The 16,174-nt window shown below is 43.9% G+C and overlaps 1 non-coding gene across 1 annotated transcript; it reads left to right on the forward strand.

Moving 5' to 3' along the window:
- Positions 1-304: 304 nt before the first annotated feature.
- Positions 305-436, forward strand: LOC127492225 (U6atac minor spliceosomal RNA). Its single transcript, XR_007921384.2, has one exon. It is a non-coding gene; the product is annotated as a U6atac minor spliceosomal RNA (small nuclear RNA).
- Positions 437-16,174: the final 15,738 nt, after the last annotated feature.

A 16,174-nucleotide genomic window follows, 5' to 3' on the forward strand; every position in this document is an offset into this window, starting at 1 on the left:
CGGCACAGCGTCGGCCTGGCAGAGATGTGTGACTGTCCTGGCTGTGGAACCTGGCAATACATCAGAACCATCGTGGCTTTGCAGAAGTGCCTTCCAGGAATTCCTCAAATCTTTGGGAGAGCAAATAGTGCTTTGTATGAGGCTGAAGTTTCTGATGAATCAGATGGAGGCCTCCATGTAATTAAGATTACAAAGAGAAAACAATAGCTGACTATTGCTCAAATTTATAGGGGGAGAAAGATGTGCAGAGATTTGAAACAATAGAAAAATTCTCAAACTTTGTTTTCTATGTCATATGTCAGTAGTGTTGTATGAAAGGAGAGAAGGTTAGCACTCCCCTTGACAAGGATGGAAGAGGCCCTCAGGCGTTACAACACACATACGGTTAAGGCATTGCCACCTACTTCATATGTCAGTTGTATATTTGGAATTTTCACTTAGGTTTAAAAATTAACACATATGCATTATGTAGGGCAGTCTTTAACCAGTTTTTCATAATAGTTGCTGCAGATCTCTCTTTATCTTAGATCTTCTCTTTTTAAGTTTGTTTTCTGTCTCTTTGGGCCCAGGTATGCTAGTGGGCGAACAATTTTCTTACTACAAGAAACCAACTGTTTCTTCTGTTCGGAAATTGCTTTCTAATTTTCCAATCTGTCCTTATTTTCTTATGGAATCTTCTCCCTATTCTATACCATATTTTAGTATAGATTAAAATTATGATTCTCTTTTAGTGGTATTTTTAAACTCAGGGGAGCAGATGTTTAACATAGAGGTTAAGAAGTATCTTATATTGAAGTATCTCAGTTCAGTCCCTGGCTCTGACTCCTGCCTCCAGCTTCCTGCTAATGCAGACCCAGACCCTGTCAAGTGGTAGTGATGACTCAAGTGATTGGATTCCCGCCACCAACGCGGGAGACTGAGTTCCCAGCTCCTGGCTTTGGCCCCAGCCCAGCCTTGGCAATTATAGGCATTTGGAAAATGAGCCAAAGGATGGGAGTTCTCTGTCTTCTTGTATCTGTCTCTTCACCTTTCAAATAAATTGAAAATTTTTCAAAAATTGATTAGAAATTATCTTGATCAAACTATATCTTTCTGTGTCTTAGATTTTGTAACAATAATACTTAAAGTACTTCACTACCTTTGCTGTAATAGTCATCTAAATCATTCAAATTTCTTGTGCCCCTCTATAGTCTCAATCTTTTGCAGTTTTTGGCCAATGCAAAACAAAAACCTTAAACACAACAACCAACCAAAAATAAATAAATAAATAAGGACCATCCCCCCAAAAAACGAAAGAATGACAGTATGATGGATTTGCAATGAGAATCAAGTATGTTTTAAGAGATCTACGATGATTTTATGCAAAGGGCTTGTTGTATTACCTTATTTCAGGTTAAAAATCTGTTAGTCTTCAAATCTTTGAATCAAAGCTGTCTTTCCTCTTTATCTGTTTCCATTAAATATCACATGTCTTCTTAGATCAAAAATTTGACAAGTAAATATCCAGAATAGACCTACAGATATTCAAGAAAGATCTGTTGTTCTTAATTGAGAACCAATTGCTTTGAATGATTTCTGTCAGTTTGCTTTCTATGATAACTTTCTTCTCTTTTTCTCTGGCAATATTATTCATAGAATGAATTGGAAAGATCTTTTTCATTAGTCTACACTATATAGGATTTTTTAAAAATTGCTTTAAATTTTAAGCCATCTCTCTTAGGATTTTGTTTTCTATTCCTGTTGAACTTTTAAACATACCATATGTTCTTTTAGTAGGCTAAGAACAGAGGAATCATTCCAGATTGTTTCTCTCTTCTTTACAAGTTAATTCAGTGGAACTCAAAATGCCCAGATGATAGTCTCAAGTTCTAGGTCAATAGGAAAAGCATTATTGTAGGCTTCAAAGGAAGGGTTCCTACTTTGAGAACTATAACTTTGGACCAGAAGAGCCTAAAGTTTCAGGATGGCACAAATATTTACAAATTGGCTTTTACATGTGACAGTAGGAGAAGTGTCTTCCACCTCTACACCTTAATTCGTACACCTGGTATTACTACATATTATACTATTACCACGTGTTGGTAACATTGGTCACTAATAAGCTCTGGGGATCAAAAAATGTACTAAATCCTATAGGAGAGAACACCAACCCTGCACTATTCCAGTATTTGCCTAAGGGCCTCTAAGGGTCTCTAGAAGATGGGCACTTGGTAAGATCAATGGATTCATGGACATGATCCCATTTTACCATTTTTTTTGCTGTAAAAATTAATTCTGCATTCAGAAGTATTTCCAAAATTGATACCATCATTCTCTCTCTCTCTCTCTCAAATATTAACTAGGTTGTGATGTATGTGTGAATTAATTTTATGTGGTTATCATTTCATATGTTTATATCAAATCATCATCACCATATAAACTTTGAATACATATAATTTTTGTTTGAAAATTATACCTCAATACAGGTAGAAGGGCCAGTGCTATGGTGTAGCGGGTAAAGCTACAACCTGCAGTGCTGGATTCCCATATGGGATTCCAGTGCTGCAGGAGGCAGCTTATCCTGCTATGCCATAATGCTGGCCCCTCCTCTTTTCCTAACATATGCAGAGTTTTTGTGCTGGATTTTATTAAATACCTTTTGAAGTTATCTATTAAGACAATTCTTAGAACATTCTTCATAGAAAATTTGAGTGTGAAAATTACACACCAGATTTAGTCATTATCTTTTGTATCTTTATATTAATGGTGTGAAATGACTACTTGTATATGACAGATTTTGTTGAAGATCTTTAAAGTCATCTTGATAAATCTTAAAATTAGAGCTACTTCTGTGTTAGTAACATTTGTTGGTGAGCTGTACCTATTATGTAATTCTACCAAATTGCTCTGTAGAAGTCACTTAAGTCCTACAGAAGTCAATCAGAATAGCAAAGAGTGAAGTGGAATCAAGACAGATCACTTCTGTTTCTTCCAACAAATGGTAAAGCCACTTATAAATTCATGCACAAATGAAGAACAGCTTTATGATCTTTACAGAGCATCTGCCAAAGTAAATTATAAATACCTCAATTAAACTTTGAAATTATATTGGAAAATATCATATTTATGCACTATGGTTGACAAAGATGAAAAATCTTAAAGACTGCTTAAACAGTTCTAAACTATATATAAGTCAAGTTCAAGCTCTTGACTTCACCATTCAGGCAGAACGGGACACAAAGGGATGTGGCTTGTGTATAGAACAGTCGGGAAGACTGAACAAGGTCACCTCCAAATGCCTGTCCATTGACTGAAGCCAGTCCTACTTCAGAGTCCCTGCCTGGCCCACAGCTTCCCTCTGAGAAGGATTTCTGAGTTGACACCCCCACAGTGAGTGAATAAGAATCCCAAAAGGTTAAAAAAAAAAAAAGAAAAAGAAAAAAGAATCCCAAAAGGAAGTATTGGGGGTCTTGGATGGCACATTATGAAGCTTGAATCAGATTCTTCTGGCATTGGTGTGTCCCAGAAGGAACAGGGCAATATCACTGGAGTCCCTATTTATGCCTACAACCCTTCCTCTGCACAGAAGAGTTAGGAAATAATGTTGTATATTTCCACAGAGAAGACTAACAATCTTTTGTTCTCTAGTCCTTTTTTTCCCTTTCTCTACCTCAGTTTGTTTCTCTTGCTTGTATTTTACTTATGGCTGGTCATCTGCAATAGTAGTGAAAATCATGTCAGAGCAGAAAAATCACAGAAAAAATCTTCTTAGAAAGAGAAGGGAAAAAACATCACAATAACAACAACTGCATAATAGTGATGAAATTCAGCATGGCTATTGTAGGCTACCCTCAGATAAGCAGAGTCACCAAGTGGGTAAATACTGGTTTTAATTGTTAGTGCCATAGGCTTCTAGATTGGATGCCCCAGTCATGCTTCTTCTTATGAGCACTTCTCTTTTCCTATCTTTGCCCACATCTCAGAAGCGATCTAGGGTGTGAGGAGGAACCAGGGTCATATTCCACTGCGGGAAATGCTGTGGCGTATCAGCAGAGCCTCTGAACTCTGTGAGCTCCCAGATTGGTTCTAGTTATAGACCTCTTCCCTCTATAATTTTGTGGATAGATAGTCTGAGAGGTAAGCAGAAAGGCCAGTCACAGTGGGCTGTGTGGTCTGACAACAGGACTCTGTGAGAGCCTCACACATATTGCATGAGCCTAGATTGTGGCTACGGATTTCAGGGTCCCAGAGTGGCAAAGTCCATCAGTGAACAAACACTAAGGAACAGGTGGACCTGCCACATGGCAAAAGTCATTTTTTCTTGTGTGGAAGCAAGACTAAATTAGATCATCTAAAGCCTAAACATGAACAACATTGCTTTAAAAAAAAAAAATATATATATATATATATATATATATATATATATATATATAAACCCATTCCTGTGCCCGAGAGGGGAGGGCCTGGATTATCAGACTGGTGCAGTAGCAGTGGTACAACAGGTCAGCCAGCAGAGCAGCACAGGGTGTCCCGATGCACACCGAGCTGTTGCCCAGGAAACAGTTGCAGCTCTAGAAAAGACCACAGATGCTAAAGGAGAGAAGGGTCCAGTGAGGCGGTGGCTTGAGGCCGTAGAAGACCCGTGGGAAAGAGGAAGGAGCGTGCACCTGGGTCTCACTGCTTTTCATGACATGACTGGACAAGACTAGGGTGTCTGACATTCAGGTTCAGCGCCAGTGATAGGAGTCAACATGATGAACAGAGGCTGGGAGAAGAGCCTGGAGAGGAAGCTGTGATCTCTGCTGACAGGGATGGAAAGGGTCCTGCAGCCAGAAAGACAGAAGAAGATCGAGTGGGAGGACATAGCTGAGTCCTGTGCTACAGTCTGAAATTTTGTATCCCCCCAAATTCCTATGTTGCATTTAACCGCCAGGAAGAATGCATTTTGGGACACTGGAATGTGTTTAGGTCAGCAGGGTGGAGCCCCAGTGATGGGATTAGTGCCCTTATAAAGAAGCCTATAGACTTTCCACTACGTGAGGACATAGCAAGAAAGGCACCACCTGTGAGGAAGCAGGCCCTTGCCAGGCACTCTGCCAGTGCCTTTTTTTTTTTTTAAGATTTATTTTATTTATTTGAAAATCAGAGTTACAGAGAGAGGTAGAGACAGAGAGAGGGAGGTCTTCCATCTGCTGGTTCACTCCCCAGTTGGCCACAATGGCCGGAGCTGTGCCGATCAGAAGCCAGGAGCCAGGAGCTTCTTCCGGGTCTTTCACAAGGGTGCAGGGGCCCAAGGACTTGGGCCAACTTCTGCTTTCCCAAGCCATAGCAGAGAGCTGGATCGGAAGTGGAGCAGCTGGGACTAGAACCAGCACCCATATGGGATGCCAGTGCTTCAGGCCAGGGCTTTAACCCGCTGTGCCACAGCGCTGGCCCCCACCAGTGCCTTTTGATCTGGGATCTCTCGGCCTCCAGAGCTGTGGGAACAACTTTCTGCTGCTGATGAGCCACCTCATCCATGGCATTTTGTTATGGCCGCCCGAGTAGGCTCAGGCACCCCTTCCTCTTACCAGTCCCGAGGGGGTACCGGCAGGGTCAGGATTCAGGTAGGTAGCAGCCCCTTGAAGCTGTGGAAAGGGCTCTTCCATTGTCTTACTGATGTCCTCCCCTCTGACTGACCACCGTGGGAACTGAACAAAAACCAGGGGAGTGCTGGCTCTTGTTCTCCTTTTCCCTTCCCCCCACCAGGGGCTGTGGGGTGGTGGGGATGGACACACACACTCCCACACATTTTGTTAAACCATGGCCTGAATGGCTGGGGCATTCTCATAAGACAAGCAAGAGGCACCCATCTAAGCCCAGATGGCTTGTTCCTTCGTTAACACGGGCTTCACTCTTTGTGCTTCCGGTCAGGATCAGTCTCTGGGCTGGAAGTCAGGGCTCACTGGTCCTGACTGGGGAGGGCTGGAGGTGGGCAGCCTAGACCAAGCAGAGTAATATCATGTAGATTAGCATGAGCTTTGGAGGGAGGCTGCCTGGGGTGAAATCTCAGCTCTGTTATTTAGCAGGTACATGACCTGTTAGTGCTGTATTTTCCTCACCTGTATAATACAGAAATCATACTACCTAGCTCAAGCATTGCTTTGGGATTAACATGAATGGCTATGCATAGAGCTTTCATATCTGTCTTTGGCATGTAGCAGGTGTTATTTGCATTAGCTTATAGACATGGAGACAAAGTACCCATTCAACCAATATTTATTGAACGTCTACTGTGTGTCAGCCACTTACACATTGAGAATAGAGCAACAAACAAAAGCAGGTCTCTGCTAATGTGATGCTTCCATTGTAGAGAGGAGGTGATTAGTAACTCAATGAGCAAGCAAAAAAAAAATACTCTGAAGAACATAAAAGTGACTGACAGTGAACTGTAGTTTGAGTGATAAGGAAACCTCTTAGAGGAAGACATTAGTAATGTGGTCATTAGGGAAGGGGCACCAGAGGCCAAGGGAACAGCTCATACAAAGTCTCCAAGGCTGGAAGATGCTTGACCAAACGGTTCAGGGCACACAAAGGACACTGTGGCTGGGTTGGTACATGAGGGCAGAGAAGCAGCCAGGGCAGAGATCAGCAAGGACTTCGACACAACTTGAATATCTACAAGAATCTTAGATACCTTGGAGTCACGTTGAAGCCATTTGGGAATATTAAGCAAACAACTGGCATTATCTGATTTTTACTTTCAAAAAATTGATCTGAGGCATATTATTGTGACATAGCGAGTAAAGCCACTGCCTGCAATATTGCCATCCCATATGGGCACCTGTTCAAGTCCTGGCTGCTCCACTTCCAACCCAGCTCCCTACTAATAGCTTGGGAGAACAGCGGATGATGGTCCAAGTGCCTGGGCCCCTGACATCCACATGGGAGACCTGGAAGGAGCTTCTGGCTCCTGGCTTCAGCCAGGCCCAGCACTGGCCATTGCAGCCATCTGGAGAGTAAATTAGATGGAAGATCCCCTTCCCCCATCTCTCTGTAACTCTTACTTTCAAAATAAATAGATGAATCTTTTTTTTTAAATCATTATGTCTGCTATGTGGAATGTGGAATATGGATTGTGCAGGTCAGATAAAACGGAAGCAGGGAGTCCAGTTAAGAGATAGTGTAACAGCCCAGGAAGAGATCTTTGTAACTTGCACTAAGGTAGACATGGAGAAAGCTATGTAGGAACTCTTTGGAGGTAAAGTTGACAAAACCTGGTGATGGACTGGAGATGGAGGTTGAGGGTAAAAGAGGACTCATTGGAGGCCTTTCCCCTGAGCTACTTTGCAAAAATTGATGCTTTGTTATTGGTATGGAGAAACCGAGGGACAGAGATGGTGGGGGAAATCTATCTAGGGAGCATGAAGCTTAATGTATCAACTAGATATCTAAACGAAGGTGTCAAGTGAGCGCATGAGAAGGGAGCGCGGGAGAAGAGTGGGGATCGGAAATACAGATGCAGATGTCATCAGCAAATAGATGGAGCAGAAAGCCAGGAGATTGAATGAGGGTGTCAGGGCGGAAGGTACAGACAAGAGAGCAGAAAGAGCCCTGGAATGCATCCATAGTCAGAGGCTGAGCAGAGGAGCAAGCAAAGGAGAAGGAGAAGGGAGCGGCCGCTGAGGTGGGAAAAAAACCAAATGAGCGCAATGGCACTGGTCTGTGTAAACATGGAGGTCAAGAGAAGGAAGTATTTCAAAAAGTGGGGAGTGGTCAGTCAACCGTGTGGAAAGGCATAGTGCCACTGAAAGTTTAGGTTAGAGGAGGAGAGAGGAGTGTCCGCTGCATTTTTACTACCATGGACTACCCGGTGACCCTGGCAAGACCGGCTTCCACAACCGGGGAGTGCTAGGAACTGCACCAGGAGTGAGTTAGTGAGCGGTGGGGGAACGGGGAAGTGCAGGCAGTGACTGTATTATTTGGACTGTTTCCTCACCGTTCGGGCAGTAAGGGAAGAGGGCAAGAAAAGGCCAGTGTGTTGTTATTCAAGGCAGAATGAGCAAGGGTGCCTCGCTGCTGGCCCAGCCCAGCTCAGCTCACCCAGCACTGCGCCGCCGCCGTGTTTTGGAGCAAAGCCTCTTAGCAGTTCACTGGCTCCCTGCCCCTTCCTGTACTTTCTCTCTGAAGAACCTTTAGGGAGGGATGTTTACGGTTTCTGTCACAATCTATTTCTCTATTCACTGCGAAGCTCAACCTCCCATCATCATCTTTGCTACTGACAAGAAATGATTAGAATATGAATTTCCTAAGTTACCATTTCACTTTTTTGGTATGGGGATTCAGTGCTAATAACGCTTTACCTTCAAATACCAGCTTTTGGAAAGCTTTTAATCTTGTTAACGTTATGCTTAAACAAATTTAACAACATGACTAATTCTGCGGTCTAGTCACTGATGGATTCCGACAGGAAATTTCTCTTCAGGAGAGTTCACTCCACAGGTAACATCCATCTGATGTCTCATCCTAGATAAGGTGTTTTGTAGACTGTGAGGTAAGAACTTCATGTTCTAATCTTAGGCCAGATGGACTTACAATTGTTTATTCATCTTGATGTCTTTATTCAAAGCAGTGCTTTAAAAACTAAGTTGTAAAAGTCTTGTGTTTTGAAGTAGGTTTCCAAACTGGCCTCCCATTCCCCCCTCCAAGGTGAAGCCTGCTGTGGCTTGTCATCTTTACTCCACCCTGCAGGAAACTGTAAATTTCTAAATCTTTGCAGATGCCAAGCTGATTAGTCAGAGGATTTCTAAACTCATTCACATTGGCCCCCTTCGGTCATCACTCCTATGATTGCTCACTCCTCTCCACTCAGAAAGGCAGAAAGAGAGAAGAAAGAGAGAAGAGAGAGAGGGTGTGAGGGAGGAAGGGAGGAAAGAAAGAGAAAAAAGAAAGAAGAGATTTAAAAACCACATATTTACTTGTTTTAGGTTTTCTTTGAAAGGCAGAGAGTGGAAGAGAAGGAGAGACAGACAGACAGACAACTCCAGTTTAGTGGGTCACTTCCTAGATGCCCACAACTGAGCAAGGCTGAAGCTAGGAGATAGGAACCCAATCTATGTTTTCCATGTAAGTTGCAGGGACCCAGGTACCTGAGCCCTGCCTCCCATGGTGTGCATCAGCAAGAGGCTGGAATCAGCAATGGAGCCAGGCCTCCAATTCTGGCACTTCAATATGGGATACAGGTGTCCTAGGCAACACCTTAACCATTGGATCAAATGCCTGTCCCCAGTAGTAGATTTGTATTTATTTATTTATTTATTTATTTATTTATTTATTTACAGGCAGAGTGGACAGTGAGAGAGAGACAGAGAGAGAAAGGCCTTCCTTTGCCATTGGTTCACCCTCCAATGGCCGCCGTGGCCGGCGCATCATGCTGATCCCAAGGCAGGAGCCAGGTGCTTCTCCTGGTCTCCCATGGGGTGCAGGGCCCAAGGACTTGGGCCATCCTCCACTGCACTCCCTGGCCACAGCAGAGAGCTGGCCTGGAAGAGGGGCAACTGGGACAGAATCCGGTGCCCCGACCGGGACTAGAACCCGGTGTGGGGGCGCCGCTAGGTGGAGGATTAGCCTATTGAGCCGTGGCGCCGGCCAAGTAGTTCATATTTTTAAAATGCTATCTATGCTCTCAAGTTTTGAAGACATAATAGTAGAGTATTAAAGATGGGAGGAGGGGCTGGTGCTGTGGTGTAGTGGGTAAAGCCATTGCCTGAAGCACGGGCATCCCATATCGGTGCCGGTTTGAGTCCCGGCTGCTCTACGTCCTATCCAGCTCTCTGCTGTGGCCTGGGAAAGCAATAGAAGATGGCCCAAGTTCTTGGGCCCCTGCACCCATGTGGGAGACCTGGAAGAAGCTCCTGGCTCCTGGCAGGATTGGCAAGCTACAGCCATTGCGGCCAACTGGGGAGTGAACAAGCAGGTGGAGGACCTCTCTCTGTCTCTCTCTGCCTCTCCTTCTCTCTCTCTTTGTAACTCTGATTTTCAAATAAATAAATGAATCTTTAAAATAAAAAAGATGGAAGGTAAGTTCCTATAATCAAACCTCAATTGCTTTCTATGAGTTCTAAGGATTAATCAATCTATCAAATGGTGAACTCACTGCTTGCTATTATCCTGATATTACAGATTGAACACAGAAAGTCTTTGCTGCTCACTCTGGCCTCAGAAAGCCCATAAGAGTTTCTCAGGCATGTAAAACCAAGACACCGTGGCAAAAAAAAAAAAAAAAAAAACCAACCTAAATGAAAGGTCTCTGTGAGTGAGACCCAGCAGAAAGAATGGGCCATCAAAGAAGGAGGTACCATTCTCTGAAGGGAAGAGAGAACTTCCACTTTGACTATGGCCATGTCTAAATAAGATCAGAGTTGGTGAACTCAAGAGGCTTCCATAGCCTTGGCAGCTCATGACAAGAGCCTCAGGTGATTACTGACGTCATAAATAAGAGTGTCAATTGTTAAATCAACAACAGGAGTCACTGTGCACTTACTCCCCACGTAGGATCTCTGTCCTTAATGTGTTGTACTATGTGAATTAATGGTAAAACTATTACTAAAACAGTACTCTATACTTTGTGTGTCTGTGTGGGTGCAAACTGTTGAAACCTTTACTTAGTAAATACTAAGTAGATCTTCTGTATATAAAGATAATTGAAAATGAATCTTGATGAAGAGTGGGATGGAAGAAGGGGTGGGAGATGGGATGGTTGCGGGTGGGAGGGCGGTTATGGGTGGAAAAAGCCGCTATAATCCAAAAGTTGTACTTTGGAAATTTATATTTATTAAATAAAAGTTTAAAAAGTCTTTGCTGCTATACTAAGTCCTTCATGAATCATTCTATGTTCATTTCTTCAGTCTTACCTCTATTCACACCTGATACTGTAGTTAGCAATCATACAACAATGCTATTCTAAACTTGAAAGAATCAGCTGAGCTCTCTTTTGCTTCTTTGGTAAAGAACCAGTCCTACTTCTGCTGGGATACATACACCCCCTTCCCTTCCCTACCTGTCATGGTCTACTAATGAATGAGATTTTGGTTGCCTTTTAGATGTCATTTCCTGCAGGAAGCCTTCCTTAACTACCCAACTTTGTATTAGGCATCCCCTCTCCATGGTCTGGTGCTCAGTGCAGCATTGCTGTGGTGACAAACACCCCCTGTAAAGGTTTAGCTACCTGGCTCAGAGGTCCTTCTGTACTGAGCCGCAGGTCTAGTAGCTGCTCAGGATGTACTTATTGAATGAACAAGTTGAGGAAATCTGAATTTTTAAGTAATGAGTCTAAAAAACAGTTTTAAAATGACCGTGATAAAGAAAACATGAAATGAATGAACACTTGAACTTCAGTCTGGCAATCTGTGAAGTTCTAGAAGTTCCATACCTGTATCCCAAGCCATTTAGCTAAGGAAAACCATTTAACATGATTTCTGGACAAGACAAAGTCAATGATGCGTGCAAAATACCTGTTCAATAACTTTTTATTGGTAAGGAAATGAAACTTGAAGGTGTTGAGGTACTTTCTTGGTGACACACACAGCGGACGTCTAGTTAAATGGTTTTCACGGCCAAGTTAGCAGCCCTGTAAACATCCTCTCTGACTCGCTGCCCTGCACACTCTCGACCATGAGGACGGAATGCAAACAGCCCCCAACTTTCCCTGGCCTTCACCTCTTCAGCAGCCTCACTTGGGACCCCTAGTCTATCGCCCACCTCACCAGGTGTGCGCTCTGTGAGTGTTCACAGAGGCAGGCTCGCACAAGGCAACAGGCAGTACTGGGTGGACACGACGGTATGTGGTTTGTTCTGGGCTCCGTGACAGCTGAAACCCATCTGTGGCAGAGCATGAGACAACGCCGGCTGGCTCAGGCCAAGCTCCTGTAGTCCTGCCCCATCCCCTAATGGTGGACTCTCCAGTTCCTACTGGGGCTGAAAGGGCCGAGAAGTGGAGGAGAGGAAGGGGACCCTGCAGAGGAGGGTGAGAAGGTGCAGGTGCAGGAAGCAGAGTCCAAGGAAGCAACAAAGGAGAGTGCGCAGTGCAAGGGGGCGGGGCGCGCGTGCAGGAGGCAGGTGAAAAGGAGACTGGACCCGGGACCCAGGCTGTTTAAGACCTTTGTACTGAAGGCAGCTGCTGTTTCCTGTGGCAACGGGAAAGAAAACACACTGTAGACCTGGATGCCAGTCCAGGTCATAACAACAGCTGCGTTTACTGTGCGCGTCTCTTCCTCACCTTTCTGTTCTTGGGTCTGAGGAGACAGAGTTCTTCATGCCGCCTTTCGCCTCAGCCTCCGCGGTACACCTCTCCCCTGCCACCATCTTTCGTCTTCGGCATTTCCGTCATTTTTCCCTCCACCAACTCCTATTTTCTGGCCAAAACACATGTTTGTTTCCCTGTTGCACTCCTGGACAGCAGGCATCTCCCCTCCACTCTCACTACCCCAGTACTTGCCGTGTAGTCCGTTCTCCTTCTCAGCCCTTCCTAATTCTTCTTCTCCCCTTAAGGGGACTTCTGCCTGCTAAGGATCATCCCACATCTCAGTTCTACAGCTTACACATGCTGTGACCTTGATCAAACGGCTTAACCCTGAACTTTAGTCTCCTCATCTGTAATAATAACCTCATATGCTTGTTTTGGTGGCTAAAACCAGGGTCACTTGTGGAAAAGGGAGCTTTACACAAAATTTTCTTAAATATGGGGCCAGCATTGGGGTGCAGTGGATTAAGCCACCACTTATGATACTGATATCCCAAATGGGAGTGCTGGTTCGAGTCCTGGCTGCTCTACTTCCAATCCAGCTCCCTGGTATTGTGCCTGGGAAAGCAGCAGAAGATGCCTCAGATACCTGGGCTCCTGCCACCTTTGTAGGAGACCTGGATGGAGTTCCTGGCTCCTGGTTTTGACCTGGCTCAGACCTGGATGTTGCAGCCATCTGGAGAGTGAACCAGCAGATGGAGAGTCTCTCTCTTTCCTTCTTGCTCTACCTTCTAAATAAATAAATAAGCAAATAAATAAATAAATCTTTTTAAAAATTGGTAAATGTTAATGGCTTCCTAATTCCAGTGGAAACAAATTTCAAAGGGTATGCGATTTCCTGTGGAATAAGGAGGGGCAATGCTCCCCAACTATTTTGGAGACATGAATGAAATGGTGCCCCCATTTCTTTCTCTTTTTTTAAAAGATTGATTGATTGATTTGAAAGTCAAAGTTACACCCAGAGAGAAGGAAGCAGAGAGAGAGAGAGAGAGGTCTTCCATCCGCTGGTTCACTCCCCAGTAGGCCGCAACAGCCAGAGCTTCGGTGATAAAGCCAGGAGCCAGGAGCTTCTTCCAGGTCTCCCATGCGGATGCTTTCCCAGGCCATAGCAGAGAGCTGGATCGGAAGTGGAACAGCTGAGACGCGAACCAGTGCCCATATGGGATACTGGACTGCAGGTGGCGGCTTTACCCGCTGTGCCACAGTGCTGTTCCCCACCTCCCCATTTCTTTCCTTTTCTCAGCTGGCACTGTTTGGAGTACCTATATCATGGCAGAAATTTTTAGTATGGCAGGTCATTTCATCCTCTCATGGTACTGGGAAATTGGTATTTTTAGGTTCGTTTTAAATGGAGGAAACCACATGCCCAAGGTATCAGGGTTAATAAGTAGAAGAGCAAGAGTGTGAGCCTAGTCTCCTATAATAGCAAGTCCCACCCTCTTTCTACTTAGTCTTAGTGTATCTCAAATTACAAAGTGCCAGGCCTTATAGAATTATTGCCTATATCTCCTCTTTGTATTGTTGTCGAATAGAAAAATTTTCCTGTGCTCCCTGAGAAGACTACTTACAAACATCAGTCCTTTAATTAGGAGGATTCTCTGGTGACCACCATTCTCACCAGCCTCCTTGGATCCTGCTCCCTGTCTCTCTGCTGGGCAGCATGCCTGGTGCTGAGCCACCGGGGCTGGAGTTCCCTCTGTGCTACCACAGAGCCCAGCACTTTGCTTTGGCTCAATTCCTGCTACTCGGGTCTTGACAGGCCTAACCCTAGAATCTAAAACTCTGACCTTGAATCTGAAGTGGCTGGGGCCCTGCTGAGTCTGCTGAGTATACTCTCACTGGCCACAAAAACTAGTCCCAGTCCTTGGTTTGGCTCACTTGGTGGGAGCCCTGCATTTTGCCATTACTTGAATCACAACTAAACCCACCACATTGTATTACAACTCTAGACCCAAGCCTTCACCCTTCTCTGGCCTACAGAGCAGAACACTGACACCCCTGTTATTTCCCCCTTTCCTCTGCCTCATTGCTACCTCATTTTCCAGTCATAACGTCCCAAGGGGTTTGGTTCAGGACCCACCAACACAGGTACCAAAATCCAATGATGCTCAAGTCCCCTATACAAACTGGCGTAGTATTTGCATATAGCCTATGTGCAATGCACTTTGTCATCTTTAGATTATTTATACCACCTAATACAATGTAGATAGTTGTTTGTATTGCTTCGGGAACAGTGACAAACAAAATAAAAGTGCAGATGCAACTTTTTTTTGTTTCAAATATATATTATTTTTGTTTGAGAGACAGAGAAAGAGAGAGGGAGCAAGAGAGCACTAGTGCAAGGATGCTTTATTCCCTAAGTAATGCCCCAAATGCTTGCAACTGTGAGGGTGGGTCAGACTCAAGATGGGAGATGGAATCTCAATCCAGGTCTACCACATGGGTGGCAGAAGCCCAATGAAATGAACTAGAAGTGCAGACTTCTAGGATCTGCATTAGCAGGAGGCTGGGATCAGGAGCCAGAGCCAAGAATTGAATCCAAGTATGTGGTACATGGATGCCTTAACGAGCGTCTTAACCACTAGGCCAAATGCCCACACCTCAAATATATTTTTCTAAAGATTTATTTGTTTATTTTGAAGAAGTTAGAAAGAGAGGGAGAAAAAAAGAGAGAACCTCCATCTGTTGGTTCACCCCCAAGATGGCCACAATGGCCAGTGCTGTGCCAGGCCAAAGCCAGGAGCCAGAATCTTCATCCAAGTCTCCCATGTGGGTGTCAGGGGCCCAAACACTTGGGTCATCTTCTGCTGCCTTCCCAGGTCATGAGCAGGGAGCTGGATCAGAAGTGGAGCAGGCGGGACAGGAACTGGCACGAATAGTGGATGCTGCTACACCACATTGCCAGCCCCTCTTCAAATATTTTTCATCTCTGATGAGCTGAATCTGCAAAAGTGGAATCATGGGTATAAGCAGCTGACTACATCTTTATTTTTTGCATTTATGGATTTATATTTTCATTATGCTATATTGATCTCCTTGTTAATTTAATTATCAGCAATTATTAATAACTGTTTTCTTACAAATGACAAATAGTTATTCTGGGAAAATTAAAAGAAACATCTATCTAGTACTACCACACATCAAACAAAAACAAGAAAACAAAGACAGGAAATTTTGGAATCCACTGCCAATCAATAATTGCTTGACACTTTGGGGTATATTCCACCATATTTTTAATTCATAATTATATAATATCAGCTTTTTCACACAGTGTATTTTTAAGTCAACTTTTTACTTTCCTTATTATTAGCATCTTTACAGGTAAATAGCCATGGCCAATAAATTTTTAATGATTTTTAAAGTGTTCTTTTCTTGATATTATGTGGGATGAGGAGAGCAAGGTAAGATCATTTGTAGAATTCGTACACGACAGCTGTGGTCTGTAGAAATTGGGACCATCCCTGCCTGCTGCTTCAAGAAGAACCATGAAAGCCATGCTCACCAGGACAGTGGGGGTAGTCTTAGCCGTAATTACTAGAGATTCATCTGGTTTGCTGTGGATCCTTTTTTTATGTGCTCAATATTAATTTTATACAGTGGAATAGGGGCTGGAGTTTTCATTTCTTGCTTCAGGTGCATTATGACTAAGATATGATCTGTTTATTAACTTGCTTCAAGTGAAAGTCTCAAGTAGAAAGTCATTATCAGATTCTTTCTGTGGGAAAGTTTATTAGACTCCAATATGCTCTGTTATGGGTTGAGCAGGGCTTGGGTCCCCAGACTCATTTAGATGCTTAAATTCTGAAGTCTTAGGTTAAGGGTTGATGGATGAAGGATGGAGACTTGATCTAATTATGGCACCTAAGATGTGAGTCCAATGGGAGGGCTGTAGGTCACTGGGACCTTGCCCTCAGG

This window comes from Oryctolagus cuniculus, chromosome 9 (genome assembly GCF_964237555.1).
Source record: "Oryctolagus cuniculus chromosome 9, mOryCun1.1, whole genome shotgun sequence".
Lineage (NCBI taxonomy): Eukaryota > Metazoa > Chordata > Mammalia > Lagomorpha > Leporidae > Oryctolagus > Oryctolagus cuniculus.